The sequence below is a fragment of the Stegostoma tigrinum genome, chromosome 8 (assembly GCF_030684315.1).
Source record: "Stegostoma tigrinum isolate sSteTig4 chromosome 8, sSteTig4.hap1, whole genome shotgun sequence".
Classification (NCBI taxonomy): Eukaryota; Metazoa; Chordata; class Chondrichthyes; order Orectolobiformes; family Stegostomatidae; genus Stegostoma; species Stegostoma tigrinum.
Genome location: NC_081361.1, coordinates 38,327,504 through 38,347,515, shown reverse-complemented (window position 1 = coordinate 38,347,515; position 20,012 = coordinate 38,327,504).

Below are 20,012 nucleotides of genomic sequence, written 5' to 3'. Positions count from 1 at the left end.
GGGTGTGTAGTTAATGGCATTCTGTATCATGCGAAAGCCTTTGGTCAACTACATAGTTACTCTCACTGCCCCTCTCCCGCAAGAGATATGAAACATATTCAAACTCTCTTAGAATCCAGAATCTCAATGAATGAGAACTGTGATAATTGAAGATATCTCCACTTCAACTTGGAGGAACCAGAAGCATAAAAGCCCATGACTACAGTCACCTTGACAGCAACCAGAAACACTATCATTACACTGCTATGGACTGATGTAGACTCCTGCTTAGAAAACTTCTCCATTCATCCTCGTTCCTCTTACTGCAACTTGTTCTGCTCCATGATATTTCTGTTCATTCAATGTTGTGGACCAAGGAGTTGATAGCACCCATGTTTGGGAGCAAATAATTTGTGCAGAATACTGAAAGCCAAGACAAAGTCTTTCTGCATGTTCCACACCACACCGTGGCATCCTTCAAAGATCTCAAACCTCCTAAAAGCTACCAAACCCTTCAACAATCATACTAACCATCAATTAAATCAATCGGCAACTAACTTGAGATTATTCAATGATCCCTTTTAAGTAATAAGATGGGATCACCTCCCAATAAATGTATGTTCGGCTCAGCAAAATTAGAAGTGGGCATTAGCTGAAACCTTGAGCTCCAAAACTCCAGTACTGGCTTAAAGTCAGTGTTCGAGGTTGAGTGACATTTTAGTCTGCCTACTCTGGAGTACACTTCATGCACACCATCAACAAAACTCTGTCCCTCATGAGCAATACTACAGGTGCCTGCAGCATGCATGGTAAACATTAGTTTAGAGGCAAAATGCCACTTGTGCCTATGAACAAATGGGAGTAACTCATCTGAATTTTACTGCAATGAGCAGTTACACCCAGCTAAGGAAGCAGTTTATGGCCTTAGCTAGTATCTAATCTGGAAGATGACATCTCCACCTCCTTCAGTACTGAAATGTTAATGTAGATTATATAATTACATTCAGAAGCATGACACTCATTGTCAAGATTCAATCAACTAAGCCACATTGGCAGTTATGCTGATTCCTTGAGTTTTATTTCAAAGTCTGTAGTTTCTCTACAAGCTCTGCTGTGTTGTGATTGGCTACTGTGGCTTTTGTTAAGTACATCAGTGATAATTTTAAAAATCTATTTTGCATCTTTAATATTTGCTTTGATTCTGGAAAATTGGTTAACCTTGGAAATTAATTTTATAATAATGTGCTGCAAAAGCATGGATGCAAAATAAGCTTCCGTTCCATAGCATTGTGCTCTTAGGTTATTCTTGCAAATGTATAGTCACATTATTCTAATTCATGTGCCTAATGAACTCTTGTAGAAAATATTTTGCATGCTTTTCTTGCATAGTATCTAATAATATTTTAATTATTAAAGTTAGTTTTCAAAAATAAATGCTTGTATGCTTGCCAAAACTCCAGCTGAATTATAAACATTGTTAGTGAATTATAATATTTCTCTACGAACAACCTTTATAGAGAATGTACATGGCTGATATGATTCAAATATTTCCCTTACCAAAGGCTGGAATTAAACCATACTTCAAATATGATTTAATTGCACATATGTTTAATGCTCAATGGACTGTTGGAAAATTGTTACTCAGCTAATTATGTTCCATTCCAACCCCTAATTATTGGCTTATGTTGTGTTTCTCTACTTCAGCAGTGTTCAACACCTACAATTATTTCACTGTGCAAAATACAACTTGGCAATACTAATTGCCAAAGTATACTTGATACCTCTTAAAAAAAATACTTGTTACCAAGTACTGATAGGAAAACACAGCTAGGAAAAAGGATGCTCCACTTAAGGAAAGGGCTAATTTGCACATAGCCACTAGATGGTGTCCAGTTGAAAATGCTGCTGAGGATATGCCTAATTGCATTTTATATCATCATCGAAAGCAGGCCTGCATTAAAACTTCAAGATTTCTCAAACAAAGGGCTTTATTTTAAACACTGCAAAGAATGTTGCAGTGGCTGATATTCAAGACCGAATCACAAATACACAATGCTGAGGGGATGTAGTTTTGACAGCTTCGTCTTGAAGTGCACATTTGAATAAATTTTGCATTTCAGAGGGTCTCACTTGTTCACAAATTATCTACATTTACAAGGATAATTATTTAATGCCACAACTTGCATAAGTAGCCTGATTTCACCTTTTAAAAACATGCCTGATTTTTTTAAAAGATTGTGTTAATTAAGCTCATTTGCAAACCTTCAAAGAAACTCCAAAAATTAAGTTGGCACTCCTGCAAGTAAAAACATTAATAAGCATATTTTCAAAAGACTCTGAATTTTTATTTTACTTTTACTAAAAAATGTACTACTGTGATCCAACTTGACTATAAAGTTATTCTCCATTGTTTTTTCAGGAATTGTCTTGAATTTTAAAACAGGTTAGTCACAGGCAGGGGATTGACACTGAGATGAAACGCTTATTTTTGTGGTGTTCAAATCTTCAGCAATGCCACATTCATAGGATCATGGAGTCACACGACATGGAAATAGCTCATTTGGTCTGACCGGTCCATGCCGGCCATAATCCCAAACTAAACTAGTCCCACCTACCTGCACTTGGTCCATATCCCATAAACATTTCTTATTCATTCACTTGTCCAAATGTCTCTTAAATGTTTAATGTACCTGCACCCACCACTTTCTCTGCAAGTTCATTCCACACATGAACCACTGTCTACGTAAAACAAAAGTTGCCCTCATGGCATTTTAAAATCTTTCTCCTCTCAAGTTAGAATTGAACTCCCTCGTCTTGAAATCCCCCAAACTAGGGAAAAAGCACCTACCATTCACCTCATCTGTACCCCACATGATTTTATAAATGTCTACAAGGTCACTAATTAAATATTACCATGTTATTCACACTTAGGTGCATCAGGGAACACTTTTTAAAGCAACATCCTTTTTAAGAAATATAGTTTTGTAAACCTACCAAGTTAGTATTTTAATTCATTCTGCTTCTGAATTATGAATTTCTTATTGAATGAGAACTAAATGCTATAGTTGATCCAAGCCTGTCAAAATTTGACTTGAAAGTTTATTTCTGTAAATGAAATCTAAACCGTCTTCTAAACAGAAAAAAGGCAGATAGCTCACCATCGCTACGTTATTCACTGTTCTTTGAATAGTCACATCTGGAGCCCACACTTTTGGTCTGAATGTCAAACAATTTATTATTCAGCAAATGATTGAATTGGCTCATGTATCCCGTTTGCATACCCTGGGTATTCAGTATCGTCAAAAGTGTCTCAAGGGAACTTATTGGTTCTCGCTCGTTTAAGATTTCATCGCATCAATTCATCGTGCAACTTCCTCTTTCCACTCCCTATATTGCACCTGTGTGTGCTCTGTTGTTGTCTTCTGTAATGTTAATACATATTCACCCAGAACAAAACTAATACTTTGCTTGCTATGTTGGCCACTTTCCTGGGGAACCAGCTCTTCTGGAGAGGTGATTCAGACTATTAAATATACCAGTTTACCCTTTATTCTCTCTACAAGTCTCCACTGAAGTCCCTTCATAATCCTGGTCATGGTACTGAGGGGAAGACTATCAAAAAGCTACTTTATTGAAAGAATGAGGATATTGTACATTCAGTGAGTAATATACATCACACTTAATTCAATTCCTTTCACAAACCACATAGCACTTCTACAAAGTAACACTTTTCAAGGATGTTATGCCCAGTCTGTTTTAAAAGCTCTACAAGAGGCAAACACAGAACAATCGTCATCATTGTGGTCATGTTTGCAAAGTCTAATGATTTGCAAATTGCTCCACATGGCTGCATTAATTATTCCACTGCTATACGTTTACAACTCCTCTAAGGGAAAAGTGAAAAGACTTTAACAATCACAGGAAGATGTAAGCCTATGGGGAGACAGTTGGCCTGTGGGATTAATTTTGAATTATTCAACAGCCAGCCAGGCTAAGCTTTAACACTGTGACCCTCTGGCGGTAGGGAAGCCTAGCAGCACAGTAGGAGCTCAGAAGCGTGAAAAACACAAAGTGTCAGTGACTTTTTAATTTGCTAAAGTCAGATTTCCAGATTTCAGGCTGGCTTTGACCAAAAATCGGCCAAATGTCAAATTCCCAGGAGTTTCGCTGATAGTCTCTATGAGCTCTGGTGAGATGTCTCATGCAACTTGCCAGTCTATGCCAGCAGGGACTTGGAGGTCCTGGTAATCGGTGTGCCAGAGAGAAGGACCATCCTCAAGACTGGCGGAGAAGGCCAGACTGCCAGAAGTGACCACAGTGCGGAGGAATGCCCAAGCACTGCAAAAGGGATGTAAGTGATATTCCATGCCCCTAGATTGTACCACCATCTTCTGTCTGCTAGCTCAGACTTACTCTAACTCTGCCAGTGCGCCCATTTCCCACCAGGGCTCATGGTCAGCCACTTACTTCATTGCATAGCATCTTCTCTCAATGGCTCTCACCGATCAAACTCCACACACCCCCCACCCCCGACACCATCTACTCATCTTTCCTGCCCACTGCATTTCCTACGCACTCATACCAACATAGAGCACCACCTTGCCTCCACCAGTACCAACACTGACAGCTGTGCCAGCCATTTCTGTCTTACTCAATCCCTCCCTTTCTCGCATCGCAGGGGAAAATGGCCCAGAACAGGGCTGAAAAGGTCTGAAGAGGGCAGTGGTGAGCCCGAAATTTCTCTCCTCACCTCCCATCAGGACAACATCTTAGAGATTGTGGCCACGGCCGTGGTGATGCCAACAACTTCATGTCCTGGCAAGTGAGTAAGGTTCATTATAAACCATGGCAGTGCTCCCCTATTCCCACTACTGTGAGGGTATTTTTAAGATGACCAATCTCTGCCCTGGTTTCAATGTCATTTCCTCGTTTGCCTTCCGCAGGAACTAGAATCACCCAAGGAACACCCTCCCAGAAGAGAGTGGCCTCTCCAGCCAACATGTCCCCCTCCTCCTTCTCTTCATCCAAAGAGGCAGACACACAACCTTCAGAGGAAGCAGCAGCCAGGCTGTTTTTTTACACCCTTCCTCAGCCTAGATGCTGAGATTTCGCTGAGTCAGAAATGGATACGGTGAGCACATCCCAGCCACAGCTGCAGCTGGCTGAGGAAGAAATGCCCCAGGTCACCGGAGGATTGCTATTGAACAGGCATCAGCTCAGGCACTGACACGAGAGGACCCCATTGTCTTGGCCAATAATAACTTCATTACATTGCATTAGCTGATATGGGACCATGAGGCAGCTTTGTTACAGACAATTGGGGAACGAGTTGGAAGTTTGGAGGAGTGTGTCTTCCAGTGGACTCCTGCATTACAAATACCAGTCTTCAGCCAATTCGATTCACTCCACGTGATATCAAGAAACGATTAGAGACACTGGCAGTGACGGGCCTTGACAACATTCCAGCAATAGTACTAATAGCTTATGGCCCAGAACTTGCCACTCTCCAAGCCAAGCTGTTCCAATACAGTTAAAACACTGGTATCTACCTGACAACGGGATGAATTGCCCAGGTATGTTCAATACATAAAAAACTGGAAGAATCCAACCCGGCCAACTACCGCCCTATCAGTCTCCTCTCGATCATCAGTAAAGTGATGGAAGGTGTCATTGACAGTGCAATCAAGCAGCACCTGCTCAGCAATAACCTGCTCAGTGGCGCCCAGTTTGGGTCCTGCCAGGGCCACTCAGCTCCTGGTCTCATTACAGACTTGCTTCAAACTTGGACAAAAGAGCTAAATTCCAGAGGTGAGGTGAGAGTGACAGCCCTTGACATCAAGTTTGCTTTCAAGCGAGTGTGGCATCAAGGAGACCGGGCAAAACTGCAATCAATGGATATCAGGAAGCAAACACTCCACTGGCTGGGGTCATAACTCGTACATAAGAGGACGATGGGCAGAGTAAATGGGAACTGCAGATGCTGGAGAATCCGAGACAACAAAGTGTGGAGCTGGATGAACACAGCAGGCCAAGCAGCATCTCAGGAGCACAAAAGCTGACGTTTCGGGCCTAGACCCTTCATCAGAAAATGGGGAAGGGGAGAGGGAACTGGAATAAATAGGGAGAGAGGGGGAGGCGGACCGAAGGTGGATAGAGGAGAAGATAGGTGGAGGGGAGAGTATAGGTGGAGAGGAGATATACAAGTTAAAGGGCGGGGATGGAGCCTGTAGAAGTGAGTGTAGGTGGGGAGGTAGGGAAGGGATAGGTTGTTCCAGGGAGGACGGACAGGTCAAGGGGGCGGGATGAGGTTAGGAGTTTGGGAATGGAGGTGCGGCTTGAGGTGGGAGGAGGGGATAGGTGAGAGGAAGAACAGGTTAGAGAGGTAGGAGTGAGCTGGGCTGGTTTTGGGATGCAGTGGGGGAAGGGAAGATTTTGAAGCTGGTGAAGTCCACATTGATACCATTGGGCTGCAGGGTTCTCAAGTGGAATATGAGTTGCTGCTCCTGCAACCTTCAGGTGGCATCATTGTGGCACTGCAGGAGGCCCACAATGGACATGTTGTCTAAGGAATGGAAAGGGGAGTTGAAATGGTTCATGCTGGGAGATGCAGTTATTTGTGGCGAACTGAGCGGAGGTTTTCTGCAAAGCGGTCCCCAAGCCTCCGCTTGGTTTCCCCAATGTAAAGGAAGCCACACCGGGTACAGTGGATGCAATATACCACACTGGCGGATGTGCAGGTGAACATCTGCTTGATGTGGAAAGTCATCTTGGGCCCTGGGATGGGGGTGAGGGAGGTGGTGTGGGGCAAGTGTAGCACTTCCTGCAGTTGCAAGGGAAGGTGCCGGGTGTGGTGGGGTTGGAGGGGAGCGTGGAGCAGACAGGGGAGTCCCGGAGAGAGTGGTCTTTCCAGAAGGCAGACAAGGGTGGAGATGGAAAAATGTCTTTGGTGGTGGGTTGGATTGTAGATGGCAGAAGTTATGGAGGATGATGCGTTGTATCCGGAGGTTGGTGGTGTGGTATGGGAGGACGAGGGGGGTTCTCTTGGGGTGGTTATTGCGGGGGCGGGGTGTGAGGGATGAGTTATGGGAGACGAGGGAGATATGGTTGAGGGCGTTCTCGACCACTGCTGGGGGGATGTTGAGGTCCTTGAAGAACGAGGATATCTGGGATGTACAGATGTGGAATGCCTCATCCTGAGAGCAGATGCGCCAGAGGCAAAGGAATTGGGAATAGGGGATGGAATTTTTGCAAGAAGGTGGGTGGGAGGAGGTGTTTTCCAGGTATCTGGGAGTCGGTGGGCTTGAAATGGATATCAATTGTTAGGTGGTTGCCTGAGGTGGAGACAGAGAGGTCCAGGAAGGGGAGGGATGTGTTGGAGATGATCCAGGTGAACTTGAGATTGGGTTGGAAGGTGTTAGTGAAGTGGGTGAACTGTTCAAGCTCCTCTTGGGAACATGAGGCGGCGCCAATACAGTCATCAAAGTAACAGAGGAAGAGGTGGGGTTTTGGGCCGTGTAGGTACAGAAGAGGGACTTTTCCATGTAACCTACAAAGAGGCAGGCATAGCTGGGGCCCATGCGGGTACCCAAGGCCACCCCCTTTGTCTGTAGTAAGTGGGAGGAATCGAAAGAGAAGTTGTTGAGGGTGAGGACAAATTCGGCTAGGTGGATGAGGGTGTCAGTGGAGGGGGACTGGTCGGGCCTGCAGGACAGGAAGAAGTGGAGGGCCTTTCGGTCATCTACATGAGGAATGCAGGTGTATAGGAACTGGACGTCCATGGTGAAAATGAGGTGTTGGGGACCGGGGAATTGGAAGTTCTGGAGGAGGTGGAGGGCGTGAGTGGTGTCATGGACATAGGTAGGGAGTTCCTGGACCAAGGGGGAGAAAATGGAGTCCAGATAGGTGGAAATGAGTTCGGTGGGGCAGGGGCAGGTGGAGACAATAGGTCGACCAGGGCAGGCGGGTTTGTGGATTTTGGGAATGAGATAGAAGCGGACGGTGCAGAGTTGGGGAACAATAAGGTTGGAGGCTGTGGCTGGGAGGTCACCTGAGGTGATGAGGTTGTGGATGGTTTGGGAGATGATGGTTTGGTGCTTGGGGGTGGGGTCATGACCCAGGAGGTGGTAGGAGGTGGTCTCGGAGAGTTGGCGTCTGGCCTCAGTTATTGTTTTTTGTAGTCAGTCATCTCTGCAGGTGTTCCTCGGGGTGGTATCCTCGGCTCAACCATTTTCAGTTGCTTCATCAATGACCCTCCCTCCATCATATGTTCAAAAGTGGGGATGTTTGCTGAAGATTGCACATTGTTCTGCACCATTTGCAACTCCTCAGAAACTGAAGCAGTCCATGTTCAAATACAAGAACGTCTGGACAATATCCAGGCTTATGTTGACAAGTGGTAAGTAACATTTGCACCACACAAGTGCCAAGCAATGACCATCTAGCTACTGCCCCTTGACATTTAGGGCTGTTACCATCACTGAATCCCATACTATCAACATTCTGGGAACTACCATTGACCAGAAACCGGAAACCCGGTTAATAATTTCTGGATTACTTCCTCAGCCATGAGCAAATTGGTGCTGGTTCAACAAGTTTAAAGAAGTAAACACAAGCCTCAAAGATTGGGGTGGGAGAAACAGGTTCAAATTCATAGGACATTGGCATTGGTGCTGGGGAAGGAGGGAGTTCTTCTGATGGGACAGGCTCCACTTGAATCATGCTGGGACTAGAGCCCTGGAGAATCATACTTTGGATCGGGCATAAAATTAAATAGCCAGGGGTGGGGGTCAGTGTGTGGGAAAAGGTAAAAGGGTGAAGGGGCTCAAAGGTTGTTAACAGTTCCAGAACAAATAATAGGACGAGAGTCGAAAAGGGTCACTAACATATCATCAGCCACAGCAGATAAAAGGACAACTATGAGAAGTGGGGGGGGGGGCAGTCAACATAGGACTGAGGGCATTGTACCGAAATGTAGACAGTAAACAAAACAAGGCAAATGAACCTGCAGTCGATTGTCTAGGTGACAGGGTTTGGTTGCAAGGTGTTGGTGAAGTGCATGAACACATGCCTGATAGCTCTCCCTCCTTCCTAGACCTCTCTATTTCCATCTCTGGCAACCACCTGGAAAGCGATACCCATTTCAAGCTCACCAACTCCCAAAGCTACCTTGAACACACCTCCGCCCATACATCTCAGTTGTCCATGTTTTTCAAGGAGCGCAACATCCCCCCCCCCCCCCCCCCCCCCCCCCCCCCGCGGTGGAACCCTGAAGTCCAATGGTATCAATGTGGATTTCACAAACTTCAAAATCTCCCCTCCCCCTACCACATCCCAAAACCAGCACAGCTTGCCCCACCTCCCTAACCTGTCCTTCCTACCACCTCAAGCCCCACCCCCATCTCCTATCTCCTAACCTCATCCTGCCCCCTTGACCTGTATGGAAGATAACTAAAACAGCAATAAAGGGGGAGGAGATGAAATATGAGAGTTAGCTACTTAGTAATATAAAATACGAATGTAATAGTTTTTCTTTAGATATACAAAAAGAAAGAGAGGGGCAAGTGTGGACATTGGACCATTGGAAAATGAGGCTGCAGAACAAGGAATGATGGACAAAGAAACAGTGGAGGAACTGAATACGTAATTTGCATCGGTTTTCACAGTGGAAGACACCAGTAGCATATCAGAACTTCAACAGAATCAGGGGAAGAGGTGAATGTAGTGGCAGTCACAAAGGAGGAGATGCTGGGGAAGCTGAGAGGTCTGATGGTGGTAAAATCACCGGGATCAGATGAACTACCCCCTAGGCTTCTGAGGAAGACAGATGGAGGAGATTGTAAAGACATTGGTGGTGGTCTCTGCAGTCAGGAAGGGTCTCAGAAGACTGGAACATGGCTACTATAAATACCCAGGTTTAAGAAGGGAGGGAGAGAGAAGATAGGAAACTATAGGTTGGTTAGCCTGACCTCATTTGCTAGTAAAATTTTAGAGTCCATTATGAAGTATGAGATAGCAGAAAACTTGGTAGCGCATGGTAAAGTAGGGCCAAGTCAGCACAGCTTCGTCAAGAGCAGATCATGTCTGACAAATCTGTTAGAATTCTTTGTGGGACTAATGAGCAAGTTAGACAAAGGACAGCCGGTGCATGTGATCTATTTGGATTTCCAGATGGCCTTTGATAAGGTGCCTCACAGGAGCCTGCGAAATAAGATAAGAGCCCACGGGTTTAGGAGCAAGGTACAGCCATGGATGGAGGGCTGGCTGACTGGCAGAAGGCAGGAGTAGATTTAAAGGGGTCTTTTTCAGGATGGCAGCCAGTGTTTAGTGGAGTTCCACAAGGATCAGGGTTGGGACCGCAGTTATCAATCTGAACAAAGGATCTGAAGGCATTGTTGCTAAGTTGCAGTGTTGAAGAAGCAGAGAAAGCTACAAAAGGACTTGGAGAATGGGCAAAGAAGTGGCAGATGGAACTCAATGTGGCAAAGTGTGACCTTGTGGGTTTTGGAGGGAAGAATAGAGGCATATTTTCTAAATGGGGAAACATTTTGGAAATCTGAAGCACGAAGGGACTTAGGTATCCTAGATCAGGATTCCTTTAAGACTGATATATAGGTTCAGTTAGCAGTTAGGAAGCAAATACAATGTTGAGAAGGTGAGAATACAAGAGCAGAGGTGTACTGCTGAGTTTGAATAAGGCTGTGGTCAGACTGCATTTGGAACATTGTGAGCTGTTTTGAGCTATACCTGAGAAAGGATTTGCTGGCTTCAGGGTAGTTGGGGTGGTCCATAGAAGGTTTACAAGTATGATACTGGGGATGAAGGTCTTTCATATGAAGAGTAACTGAGGACTCTGGGTGTGTACTCAGTGGAGTTTAGAAGAATGAGAGGGATCTGATAGAAACTTACAGGATACTGAGAGGCCTGGATAGGGTGGGCTTATAGAAGACGCTTCCAATAATAGGAGAGACTAGGACCCAAGGATACAGGCTTTAAAACTAAAATGGAGGAATTCTTTCATCCACAGGTGGTTAATCTGTGGAACTCATTGCCACACAGGCTGTGGAGGCCAAATCATTGAATGTATTTAAGCCAGAGATAGATAGGTTCTTGATTGTAAGGATGAAGGGTTATGGGCAGAAGGCAGGGGATTGAGTTGAGAAAGATCAGCCATAATTGAATGGCAGAGCATACTCAATGAACTGAATGGCCTAACTCTGCTCTAATATCTTATCACAATATGGCCTTATGCACAATCCACCATCCAAATCAAGGTATTTGCTACTGTCAATGACCCGCCCTCCTCTACTGTCTCCCAACTTTAGATGTTGAGTTGGCACCTTCACAATGTTTGTCCGCTCTGCCTCTCGGTATGCTTCCTTCAATGCCCACAACCGACTTCCTCAGTGTCCTGACCACTATCCCTGGGAAGCCCCCACACCCCCTCCAACTTTGAGTGGACATACTCCCTGTTCAGCCCACAGGCCAACCTATGACTGACTGATCAGTCACCTGTGCAGCTCCCTGACTGATTAACTGCTACCTTCAAGTTGTACTTGACCTGCAGGTGTGACCATGGCCAGCTCCCTGGACTGTAACGATATTGAAAACTCCTGATGCTAGTCACCTCAAGCACCCAACTGATCACATCCAAGCCTCTGGACTGGTATCAGATGATCTCCTTTTCTGACTAGCAGCTTAAGTTGCTAGTACAAGCTGTGTATGAGACATTGATGTCACAGGACACTACACAGCAACTTGTCAGAGATAATGGGAACTGCAGATGCTGGAGAATCTAAGATAACAAAGTGTGGGGCTGGATGAACACAGCAGGCCAAGCAGCATCTTAGGAGCACAAAAGTTGACGTTTCGGGCCTAGGCCCTTCATCAGAGAGGGAGGAGAGGGAGAGGTTCTGAAATAAATATGGAGAGAGGGGGAGGGGGATCAAAGATGGATAGAGGAGAAGATAGGGAGTCGTGTAGTTTCTCTTCACTGTTTGCCAAAATAACAAACTGCATATAAGTGAGGTGAAGTTAGGTAGTAACGAGATGTTAATACATGCAAATTGACCGCTCGCTGTTCAACAGCAAGAAACCATCTCATGTTCAACTCTTGGGTGGAAAATCAGATTTATTTTAAGTGGCATCACAAATCTCACTTTTCTAATGTTACCATTTTTTCCCAACTGACTTGGCATTGCTCACACCATTCTGGGGATTAGGAAGATTCTATCCTTCCAGACTAACTGATGTGAGCAAGACTGACGGCCACGCACAGCCCTTATTTTTCAGCCCAACCATTTAAAAGACCCTGCCAGGGAAAATGCAGCATTGTGCAGTTGTTTAAACAGAATCAAAACCCACAACCATAGTGGCAGAAAAAGCTAGAAATATTCAGTACATCTGGCAGCAACAGCGGAACCAGAAACAGAGTTAATGTTTCAGGCTGATGACTTTTCATCATGCCCATAGATCAAATTCATCATTATGGTGAGTTTCAGTCAATTGTGTGTGGGCTTTTGAGGAGTCTTAAAGTTAAAAAGCTTTTTTATAAAAGTGCAAACAGACCAAAGAGTCTGTAAATATATATTTATACATATATATTTATATATCGATATATATAAAGAACTGATTACCATGAGCCAATGTAAGCATCATGTAGTTTGTATAGGGTTTTTAAGGACATTTTGAGTTATTTTATATGGGTCGCTCAGTTAGTGAATGAGACCAATTGAAAAAGATTTTGTTTTCATAAAGCTCATTTCCAACCATACTAATCAAACTGCAGCACATTACCACTCAAGGAATAGCTGGTAAAGAAGGGAAGACGTGGGTTCACAAGCTTTCCCAAGCCTTTTATGTCAAAATGGCGCGAGCGCTTTCCTGTTCTATGTGACGTTCTTCAGTACTTCTCAGAACTGGCCTTTGGATACTGAATCCCTGCAATTTAAATTTGTCGAGGTTGTATCACAATGCACAGACTGCAAATATTTGGCTAAAGATGTCCAAAGTTACATGACACAATGAAGCAAGCCTGATTCAAACTAGTCAGGGCCAGTTTAATGAATATGGGAAGTTACAATAAATGTCCTATGAATTAAGCTCAATAGAAGAATGGTCCTTTTGTCCAGGCGTGTGGTGGTAACTGAGGGTGAAACACTCATTTTTAAATAGACTCATATTTTAACACTAGGCTCTTGTGATTCTTGTAGTGTTGGACCCTTCGACCAGCTTCAAGTCAAAGTTGCATACAGTACACTGTAGAGGTTTCATGGAACATCAACAAGGCTCATTTAAAGATTTGAGACTCCGAACGTTTTCACACAAACAAGTTTGTTTTTCACCAGACCAAAGAAAATGGAAAGAAGGCCTCACTGGATAATGAAAGGGGAATATATGCCTTCAGCAATGAACAGTGCTTGAGGAGCCAAAGGATGGAACATTAGCAGGATCCAACTAACACTAAGGGCTGAATCTTGTGATTCTTTTGGCTAAATATGAGCTGTATCAAAATTTTTGCAAGGTTTCTCACCATGAGGCCTGGCAAATTTACTCACCATATCTTATAAAATTTGCTTCATTAGTTATTCACCCTCCTCCCATTGGCTCCCTCACATTCGATTCCTGTTTCATTTTACCATGAACTGCTTCCCGGAACAACTCGCCACTCAGCCGATATCTGCACGAAAACCAGCATCTCCTCATACAACCTTTAAAACACTGCTGTGCATCTCGATGAGCTCTGGCACTTCAAGGCTGCCGTGCTCATTGATGGATAAATGGCAGAGAGGGGGAAAATGACACCATAATTCTCCAGCAGGGACTGGGAAAGCCGGGGGCACAGAGTAGCGCAAAGACAAGGAATCTTCTTCCTTGACCAATAGCAGAGGTGGTCATGCCACCAGACCCTGCTAGCCTGGTGCCCGCTGGTCACCTGGGGCCAGTGGCATCCCCAGGGAGCATGAAAATAGCCAGCAGTACACGAAAAGCTTTAGCAGCTATCTCCTGTTCTGCCAGGGTAAGTGTCATGCTCTTCTCTCCACTGTCTCTCTCTATCTCTGCCACTGGACCCATGTCCCTCTGAGGTTCATGCTCTCCCATCTCACTGTCACCCTCCCCAGCCATTGATACCACTCATTCTGCATGCCCTGCTCTGCCTACTCATTCTCTCGAAATACCTCACCACCTTACCCCTCCATTTTCTCCAAACAGACATGCCACCTCCTTTATCCCACTCCTTCCACATCCCCACCACCTTCTCTCATTACTGGAGAAGAAAGCTCAAAAAGGGACAGATGAGGCATTATGAATGGGGGAATATTCCAAAATGGAGGAAATCCTTGCCATCACAGTAATAGACTGGAACCACTTCAGCAGGGATACCCAGATATCTATCTCTCACCAAACAGATTAGTAACATTCTTCATGAAACAGCAGTTCTCACTGTAACCCTGCTGTTAAGTCATCCATTGCACACCATTTCTAACCATCGGCTGCAGCACTTTCTCTCTCTCTTTTATATTACTGATACTGTCGGCATATCTACCACCTCCGCAGTGAAGCACCAGCTCCTCCAGAGGAAGATACAGCCCAGGCCACTGGCATCTGTGGGATAGGGCTGTTGGGGACCAGGCTCCTGCTGAGGCCCAGGCAGGAGAGGAGCCTCCTGGTGGGCTCAGCAATCAGGGAGTTTGTCCCCAGGCACAGGGAGGAGCAGGAGCAGCAGGCAGGGATGTGGGGCACAACGGCCCTCGGTGTCCAGAAGCTGTTTGATCCCTACGGACATTTTGCCAATTAATGAGGATTATTGTCTGTTGACAGCCTGACTCTCCTCAGTAATATTGTGTTTCGTTTCTTACCAATTATGCCAAACAAGCTACACGTTGGGAAAACTTGACACGAACAGCGAGCATGTAGCTGGTGGATTCAGTTCATTACTTGCTCAGTGTGAGATCCATGTTGCCGACAAACTGCAACCCAGCAGGTGCACAATCCACCAGCGCCAGCCTCAAACACAAGCCTTGTCCATGGACATTGGCAGATACTGGATGCCAAACCACTCACATCCATCATGGCACCTCTCTGAAGCAGAGACTTGATGTGGCAGCTAGATTTGAAAAGGTGCAGCAGGAGCAGGCACCCAGGTCATGGATTGCGCCAGACTGTGTCTCAGGGCTGCTGTCTTCCGCTGTTATTTAGTGCCTACCAATGCCGACTGTGCATTGGCATGCCTTGCCAATAGTGCAAGCTGGCACCTGGCGCAGTTTCTCTTTCTGATCAGCAGTCCCTCAATTAAGTAGAGTATACCTTACTGCAAATAGCATGCTACATTAATTTTACACCTTCACCCTGTGCCAGCAGCTCATGTGGCTAACACATTGCATGTTCAGCAAGAAAGCAGCAATGTCTCCAAGTTGTTGGGAAGTGCGGGGGGTAATCCTCATGAAAGCCCATGGAAGGACCTGTCAATCAAAGGGTCAGTGAGTCTCAGGCAGCCTCCAATATCAGTCCAGAGGTGGAGTGGGGGTCAGGCACAGTCAGGTGAGAGAGATAGTGGGAACTGCAGATGCTGGAGAATCCAAGATAACAAAGCGTGAAGCTGGATGAACACAGCAGGCCAAGCAGCATCTCGGGAGCACAAAAGCTGACGTTTTGGGCCTAGAGCCTTCATCACCCTTCCTCTGATGAAGGCACAGTCAGGTGTCTGGTCAAGAAGGTGTTAGTCAGGGGATCAATGCTTCTGCAGGCCACGGAGTGGGACACAGTCAGTCCTTTAGCACTATAAAACCCATTCCAGGGCTACAGCTGGGGAGCAGAACAGCCCCGGTCAGGGGTCTGGGAAGGTTGGACTTTAGGTTTGGGCCTTCAGGCTTTGAGAAGGTAGGTATTATTATTGTGGTGTGGCAGCTGGGCAGGCAAACCTGCTAGGAGCTGGTGGGAGGGGGATGACGGTGGGTTTGCGTAATGTGATCAGGGGTGACATCTATGGTCAGAAGCATGCTGGTTTCGAGGGGAGGGGAAATGTATGACTATGCCAGGCATGGTCACCTCATTTACCAGGGGCTGTGTGGTAGCAGTAAGTGTATGTGTAGGTGATTAGGTAGGGATGTGAATGTTTGAGTGCGCACCAACATATTCAGGCTGAAGGTAGAAGTCACTAGCAGTCTATATTACATCATTAAATCTTAGAATCAGCCTTAAAGCTACAATTTTCTGATCCGAAGGTGATAGTATAACCATTAAGACAAGTTAATGCAAAGTATTAGTTTTTTTTTCCTTATTCAGTCTTATTTTTCTTATATGTTTTTCTCAAGATGCTTTATTTAGAATTTCCTTGGGGATATTAGAAATTTTAAAGTGTAGAAAATTGTAAATTGGATATTGCTAAATTTTACATTTGAACTGTACCACAGGGTTGAGAAAAAAAATTGCAAGTACCAATCATACTCAATATAAACTGAGTTCTTTCCTTTTGCTTTTAAAGAGCAGATTTACATGGTAAAGCTAATGCAATGCACACACACACACGTGTGGACATTAACAACAACAAGGACCTTCCTACAATCAACACAGATTTTGTGGCTAAAACCTGGCACAAACAATCCTCTCACCAGGTTGGTTTATAAGAAGTCAGGAAGCTTGCAGTCACGGGCATAATTAATGTAGACAAATGTGGTTAATTGGTAATATCACAAATTAGGCCGATGACAAAACAAAGAATCAAGTGACTTACCAGAGCGGGACACTGTCGATGTGAAGTTGTACAAGGTGATTGCAAGAATAAAACAACTGTGAATGTTGTGTTTTAGGTTGGCTAGAGTGAAATGTTACCGCATGTGAAGGAAACAGTATCTTTGAAGGAACAGAATAAAGACGATTTTCATGGCAATCTCTCGAAACACATTGCAAAAATTTGATTATGAAACCTCTGCAGTAACTGCATTCAGCAAATCTTTCACGTTACAATAGCAGACAGATAGAAGAGTTTAATGTTCTATCATTTGCAGATAAAGCCTATAAAACTAGGACAGCCACAAACAGCGCACACATCAGTGTCAGTCTCAACAGCCCCTTCACTGACTACACTTCTGAAAGAATCAGTTTTTGAAGACAAATGCTGTAAATTCAGATCATTTACTAAAAATGATGAACAGTCATGGGCTCAGCATTATTTCTCGGTCAGTTGCTGAAAAAGGCCCTTTGTTATTACCAATTTGAGGATGTTAATGTTAAAATATTTAGTCATTGTGCTCAATGTTTGTTTTAACAATCTGTTGATACTGGAACAATTTACATAATAGTCCAGTAAATAGAACTATACTGAAACTAACTTCCTATTTACTTTTTGGGCTAAACACCTCTAAGTATAAAATCAATTGGTACGAGAACGACTGAACCCTGGTTGGATTTTTTGACAAAACAAATATATAATGGCGGGCAAATTTTTTTTTATTGTTTGAACTTCTTCATGTTCACAGCCTAATTAGATCGGAAAGGGAAACCAAGAACTTCAGTTGCTATCAGACAAGACATGAATGTTATTTGCCCAAGGGGGAAACTATTCTCAAAAAATTAACTGTACCCACATTGCCCTGTCTCCAGAGAAAGAGTGAACTGACAGATTTGGTAAACAGTCAATGCAGCAACTTCCGCTTGCTGAGCAGGTATAAACAGGTTCCTGATATGTCTATGGTATCCACACGTAAGCTGTTTCTCAGAAAATGCATTGCTTCTTATGACTGGCTGGGGTACATTGGGTGATATAGACCCCTTTTCTTTAACCCTCTCTTGGTTGGTCATAACAATTACTTTTCGTTCATGCAAAAACATAAGACAGATGAGCAGGAATAGGCCATTCAGCCCCTCAGCCCTGCCTCGCCATTCAACATTATACACGCCCAGGATCAGCCCCAGGCCTTAAGACCTTTCTGCCAGCTCAACACAACCATCTACTTCCTGATATTTCAAACATTCATCTCCTTTTTAAACACTTGCAGTGATTTTGCCTCCACAGCTCTCTGGGCTATAGAATTCTAAACATTCATTATCCTCTGGGGAAAGAAATTCCTTCACATCTCTCTCTTAAACCAGTGTCCTCTTTTTCTATAACTACTTTTCCTAATTAGAGATTTTCCCACATTTTCTAAACATCTACTCTGTCAAGCCCCTCAGAATCCATTAGCAAGGTTTTCTAAAGGGTAAATAGGAGGAACTTTATTATTTACAAATCCTGAGAAAAAATACTTAAAAATGACATCAAAACAGCACATAAACACAGGTAATAATGTTAAAGCATGGTACATTTCTTTTATAGAATCCCTGCAGCGTGGAAACAGGTCATTTGGCCCATCAGATCCACAGTGACCTTCTGAACAGCAACCCACTCACACTCACCTCCCCACTCTTCCCCTGTAAACCCTTCATTTCCCATGGCTAACCTACATATCCCTGGACACTGCTGGCAATTTATTGTGGCCAATCCACCTAACCTGCACATCTTTGGACTGTGGGAGGAAACTGGAGCACCTGGAGTAAACCCACGCAGACACGGAGAGAATCTGCAAACTCCACACTGACAGTCTCCTGAAGGTGGAATTGAACCTGGCACTGTGAGGCAGCACTGCTAACCAACCAATGGGGAACGTAAAGGTCACGCAGTTAAACTGCCCTTAGAGCCTTTGAGATGTTAGGTTCCTAACCTGAGACAACAGTTGTTTAAAGATTGAAATATATCCTCAGCGGTAGCAGAATATCTCTCTGATACACCTTTAAGTTTTTCCTTGAAGGGGTGTTCTCCGGAGTTGCTCTTTCATTTAGTGCTGCTTTCTATGACGAGAAGAGGGAGAGAGTGACAGCGAATCTTCCAGGTTCTGCGATTGCTAGCAAAATGTCCTTGTCTGTAAAGAAAACATCCAGTAATATGGCAACTTGGGAAATTAACCATTCACCAAGAGCTCAAAACTATATACAGGTGTTGCTCCTGTTACAGATACCAGTCAGTCATTAACTCGTTGTGCTCTTAGGCTAAGAATCTTTTAATTGCATGAAATGATCACTTATGTTTATGCATGTGTTTTATTGTTTTTAAAAAAGGATAAAATATTTCTAATTTATAACCAAGATTGAAAAGAAGGGAACTGATTCTCCATCCCCAGCTGGCCAGATCAAATTTGGGGGTTTGTCCGAAATGATAAAAGAATTAGAGTGCAGGGAAATAAATTGTTCTTTCAATGTTGTTTGAAAAAATACTGAAAAAAGGCATCCTTGAATCTCTCAGGTTAACTGTGTCAAAAATGCTCATGTCTGATGTTGATTCTTCATAGAGCAGGTTGAACTAACTTGGGAAAAATTGTCCTTTGAAGAATTTAAAAGGGGCAGCTGGAAACTTAAAGGTGTGGTTCCACTTGGAAACCAGGAAATCAGAAATTGCAAATATGTGTAGATGTGTAACTTTAGGGCAGTGACATAGATTGATTAAAATCAGAACAGCGAAGGTTAGAACTTTAATCTTAAGTAAAATCAGGAAAGAAAAGGAAAGAAGCAGGAAAATCATAGTGGAAGTGGGGAGAGACAAGAAAACGAATTCCAAGAAAGGAATGAAGTAAAACAGCTCTAGTGGGGGAACAACACACAATGGACACAGCAGTTAAAGTGGCCAGCCCTGATATTACAGAGCATACAAACTGCTAAAGCTCACAAACTTGACTCTGACATGGCTGAGGAGGGTACCACTGACTATGAGGCAGAAAAAGGGGCAAATGTAAGTGTATACCAGTTAGTGCCAGAGGTGTCGACAGGCAACAATTCTGCTCCCTCTGGAAACAGCCTTACCAGACATTCCTAGTCAGTTTATGCAGTTTGCTTTTTAGCACAGGGTACAGGCAATTAAACTTGAGACCACCTATCGATGCCTTCATGAGGTAGTTCTCCTTGAGGATTTCATGAATGGTGCGCCCTTTCCCATCCAGACACGAGAGGTACAGGCAGTAGCAGTGATTGATTAGATCAAAATGGTTACTACATCTGGCATGTCGACT